Genomic DNA, 5,368 nt, shown 5'->3' on the forward strand with positions numbered 1-5,368 from the left:
TTTCCCAGAAAGAGTGTTATTGCCTCCAAAAACAATTATTGTGTTTTGGGTTTGTCCTGTGGAGGTCTGGGCTGGCACTGTGCCAATGGGACATGGGTTCTTCATTAGTAATAGGGGGCTGTCTGGCGGGACAATTTGGTCGCTAACTGCCCTCTCCTCCATCAAGGCCGCCCTGGTGACCCCGGAGAGTCTTGGGTTCAGGGGTGATGGGTTCAGAACTGAGGGCTGTGGCTCTGAGTGAGAGCCTCCTGCAGTGTTTGCTCGATGATCCACTAAGAGTCTACTGAGAACATTGGGAAATCCAGCGAGGCTCCCTTTGACACACACGCCCGAGGGTGTGTGCCCGTCTTGTCCAGTCTCCCTCACTCTCTCCGTTCATTGCAGCACCATGAAGCTGTTCACAGGCCTCGTCTTCTGCTCCTTGGTCCTGGGTGCCAGCGGCTTGTTATCGTTCCTTGGAGAGGCTGCTCGAGGTAAGGCTGATGGAGGGGGTGGCATCCACGGCCACGAACAGGATCCACCCTGAGCACTGGCGAGGGTGGAGCTGCTGTCCTAGGCTGTGTTGTCCTAGGTGCTGCATGTGCCAGGGGTTTGGGGAGCTTTTCCTCAAATGGATTAAAAACAACAGGATTTATTTCAATCAATGACTAGAAAAGAACAATGATGGTTCCCACCGAAGGGTAGGTTTGAATGTAAGACACAAAAGAAGTCCTGAAGCGGGATAAAATTTCCTCAGACGAAGTTGCATAAAACTGATTAAGCTCTCCATCTTTTCTTCTTCTCTTTCCTGCGCCCCCCCCTCTGCTCTCGCCCCTTCTCCCTCCCTCCCTCCCTCCCTTTCTCTCTCTGTTTCCTAACTGGATAGTTTAGAGAGTCCTTCACTCAGCTCTTGCTGATGTTTCCTGTTGTCAGTGACGCTGTCCCTGGTTTAGTCGGCTTCCTACCCTTTTCTAGACTTTTAACTGATAAAAAAAAGAATAATAACATATGTGAAGGCTCCACTAGGAACTGAGTCCATTCATGCAATTAGGGGGATCAACTATCCTGGTTTGCTCTGGCCGGAGGGGTTTCTCCTGACCACCAGTGCTAACTGGGATGGCTCTAGGCAAACAGGGGCAGCTGTGGTAAAGCTGTGGCAGTTGGTCACCTACATTAACTGCAGAATACCTCCAAAACGCCTCTGCCCCCCACTTCCAAGGGGGGAAACTGAGGCTTAGAGAGGCTGAGTCCATTGCCCAGGGACTGTCTGCCAGTCAGCAGGTGGCAGAGCAGAGGTCTGAACACAGGTGTGCATGAGGTCAGAGCTCTTCCCAGGTAGACGTGTGGGTACCACTTCCTAGGGCTCAGGGCGTACCAACCAGCGGCAGGCTGGAGTCCCCTGGAAGCCTAAAAACTACTGAGGCCTCAGTGCCACCCCCAGAGTGTGAGGCTTTGACCTGGGGTGTGATCCCATCAGACTTCCAATACCCCACGGTCGTTAGAAAGTGCAGCCGAGCCTGAGAAAAGAACCACTGCTCCAGCGCTGCTTTCCTCAGCACCCACGTCAGCAGGACAGTCTATCGAGAAGGTTTTCAGGGTGCCATTTAGGCCCCTAGCGCTCCCAGGGACTCGAGTCACAATTACGTGCATTCTGTCTGCAAGTTCATCTTAGGTGTCAGGACACAAGTGCTATATGTCTGCAGCCTTCTCCAAGTCTGTCTTCCATGGCACCACCTCACCCACCCACGTCCCCTGCATAGTCTCATATGTCCTTCATTCTGTAGCAGTGGTTCTTGACCAAGGGCAGTCTTGTGCTCTGGGACATTTGGCAATGTGTGGAACATTTTGGTTGTCACCTGGGAGCGGGCTGCTGCTCTAGGGTGTAGAGGTCAGGGACGGTGCTCAACGTCTCCCAGTGCTCAGGACAGCCCTGCTCAACAGACACGTGTCTGACTCACCGTTTCAATAGTGCTGAAGTGGAGAAATCCTGTTCCATAACCATGCCTCCCTTCTCTACCTTAAACATAAGATGGGGACCTCAAGGGAGATGGAGCACACAGACAGCATCACGAGGGTCCGACCACCCAACAACACGGCTGTGCCCACCTCACTGACTCTCATTAGAGTGCCCTGGAGACACCAACTGGGATTAGCAATGTGCTCCTCATCCTATGGAATCCAAGGTGCTATGAGCTCAGGCTGAAATGGAGTCAGTGGACGATTCTGCATTCTTGATTCTTCTCTAAGGGATGTCACGGTCTTTCTGTTCACCCTGTGTCCCTTTGGCCGTGTCCTTTCCTTTCCAGGGACTTGGGACATGCTGAACACTTACCATGACATGAGAGAAGCCAATTACATAGGCGCAGACAAATACTTCCACGCCCGCGGGAACTATGACGCTGCACGGAGGGGCCCTGGGGCGCCTGGGCTGCTAAAGTCATCAGGTCACTTGGGGCCTGGGGGTGCAGGGGTGGGTGCACAGAGCTGGGCTGCCTTTGGGGATCAGGAGGGGCAGACCCGGGTGAGGGGTCTTGTGGGAGATATGGTCTCCTCCTTGAGTGCATCCTGTCCACCCTCTCCATCCATGCCCAGTGCCAGCAGAGCCAGAGTGTGGCTGGTGAACACATGTGACCCCTGCTCCCAAAAGAGAAAGTGAGCTCCAAGGAGTGATTCCCAACCCTCCTCTCTGGATGCTGTTCACCCAGCATCAGGGGATCAGTGAGGCTGGGTGGGCTGTGCCGGCAGGCTGAGTGTGTGGGCCCCTCTCTCCTTGGCTCCTCTCAGAGCCATCCCTGGGAAGAGGAGACACAGGGAGGGTGGGGCTGTTGCTCATCAGCCCCGGATTAATCTCCTGCCTGTTCTCCTCCATCAGCGATGGCAGAGAGAATTTTCAGAGATTCACAGACCGTTTCAGTTTTGGAGGCAGCGGCCGTGGAGCAGAGGACTCGAGAGCCGACCAGGCTGCCAATGAATGGGGCCGGAGTGGCAAAGACCCCAATCACTTCAGCCCTCATGGCCTGCCTGACAAGTACTGAGCTTCCTCTTCACTCTGCTCTCAGGAGATGGGCTGTGAGCACCCTGAGGGCAGGGACACCCAGTTATTGAGGTCTATGGCCACAGAAGCCAGTGGGGGGTCAACAGAATTAGTGTCTAATAAATCCTTAAGAGATTGAATTTGTTGAAACCGTGTGCTATTCTTTGGTCTAAGGACTGCCCGTTTGTTCCCAGGGGGCGATGGGTGGACACTGAGGTGAAGGCTGACCCTGTGCCTGTGTGTGTGGGTCCAGGGGAGACAGTCTCAGCATCACACAGGACAGACATCTGCAGGACCCGCCCCTCATCAGCCCCGCTCCCCTCTCCAGGCCCCTCTGGTTACATTGGTGCTTTTTCCTGGTCTCACTGTGTCCAGGCCTCCTCAGTCTCTGTCAGTTATGTCTTGTCACCTTCTCTGACTCCAGGCCCGACTCCCTTTAATTGTATTCCTCAGTGGTCTCTGTCTGGGGACAGTAGGCACAGCCACGGAAGGTGTGGACTGTGGAATCCTGCTCCTGCAACTCACACCTTGGTCTTCTGCTCATTCCCCAGCAACACCTACAAATCCAATTATTAACCAATTTCTATCTGTGCCATCCACGAAATGCCTCAGGCAGTTTCCCGGCACTCTATCTTCATCACCTTATTTCAAGCCTAAATGAAGATGTAACGCCGCCTCACTTGTCAATGTTTCCTCACATCTCCTTCACCTTAACTAGCTCAAAACTGGGCATTGGTAGTGAAGAGAGAGCAGGATAGAGGAGACCCCCTTTAAGTGTCAGGGTCCAATCATGAGACACAAACCAGGCTGGAATTTGAAAAGGAAAATTTTAATACAGGGAATTTCTAGCTGTTAACAGGATCAACTAGTAAGAAGTAAAGAATACAAGAAGGGATAAATTCGAGAAAGGGCTCCCCACAAGGGTGAGGGGTAGACTTGTTGCTAAGTCTTGTGCCCCATTGGGAGGCTGATACAGATTGCTGGGTGCCACGAGCCAAAGCCGACAAACAAGAGCTCACCCTCTGAAGAGCCCATGGACCCGGGCAGGAAGCCGCCCGGGCTGAGCAGTTGAACTCCCTGCGGGTCACCGGGTCCCTGGAGCTCCCTGGAGGATCGCCCACACTGGGGTTGGAGGAAGAATGCTGCTGACCCCCCTGGAAGCCAGTTATGGAATAGGCAGGTCCGTGGCCTGAATTGTGTCCCCCAAAATGTATGTTGAAGCCCAAACATGCAGTCCAGCTGCATTTGCCTTAAGGAAGTAATTAAGGTTAAGTGAGGTCATAGGAGGGGGCTCCTTGTCTGATAGGATCAGTGTCCTTTAAGAGGAGCTGACCAGATAGCTCACGCTCTCTCTACCATGAGACTACACAGCAAGAAGTTGGGTGTCTGCAAGACAGGAACAGAGTCCTCATTAAGTACTCAATCGCTGGCACCTTGATCTTGGACTTCCCAGCCTCCAGAACTGTTGAGGCCGGTACCTGAGGGTCACTGCAATATTTCACAAGATTACTTTTGATCTTGTTATGAAAAGATGTTAATCTGGTCAATTTGCTGTTTTCTCGTTTAACCTGTCAGGTGATTGAATGGTCACAAGGATTTCTGAGCTTGTTTTGCTGAAGAAAAAGAATGCCTTTGAGAAAGTTACAGGTGACCCCTTTGTTTCTCCTAAACTCCTCCTACCAGGCCCTTTAGTCCATAAAACTCCCTGCTTCTTCTCTTGTGAAGGCGGATTTGAGAGAACTATCCTCTCACCTGGTTTGGGTTAATTTGAATAAACTGTTCTCCATCCCAAGCATGATTTCTCAGCGATTGGCTTACTGCACATCAGGCACACAAATTTGCAATGAAGAAGCTTGGTATCGATTTTGGCAAAGTTGGCAGGTGTTTTGTTCCCATGGCTGGACCACCCCTGTGAGGGTTCATGTGGTCAGTTGTCCCCCAGTAGCTGCCTGTGCATCTTTGCCCAGGGGACTTCCCCTGCCACCCTCCTTCTCGCTAGTGTCAGCTGCCCTCAGCCCAAGACTGGCTTGGAGTGGAGACATGCAGTGGACTTCAGTCTACTTTTGGTTTTGCATTTCTTGGGAGTTGGGTTTTGTCCTTGTGTGGATGCGTTAGTCTTGTATGTGAGTACTTTCAGTTTTGCTTTTGCTGTGTGAGTCACTATGATCTGCACAGTCATCAATTCTCCTTCTCTCCCTTTGCATTTTGTCTGATTGGAAAGGGAAGCCCATCCTTTGGGAGAGATCTAGGGGATTGTTTGACTCCACTTTCTGTTTTGTCCTCAAGGAGTTGGTTTTGTGTTTGCCAGTGTGTCGTCATGACATGCATGGTCATGAATTTCCTGTCTCTCCATTT

General features: G+C 52.0%; 1 pseudogene; it reads left to right on the forward strand.

The window, feature by feature from the left end:
* The first annotated feature begins 387 nt into the window (after positions 1-387).
* Positions 388-3,141, forward strand: LOC139083986 (serum amyloid A protein-like; annotated as a pseudogene).
* Positions 3,142-5,368: the final 2,227 nt, after the last annotated feature.

This window comes from Equus przewalskii, chromosome 6 (genome assembly GCF_037783145.1).
Source record: "Equus przewalskii isolate Varuska chromosome 6, EquPr2, whole genome shotgun sequence".
Lineage (NCBI taxonomy): Eukaryota > Metazoa > Chordata > Mammalia > Perissodactyla > Equidae > Equus > Equus przewalskii.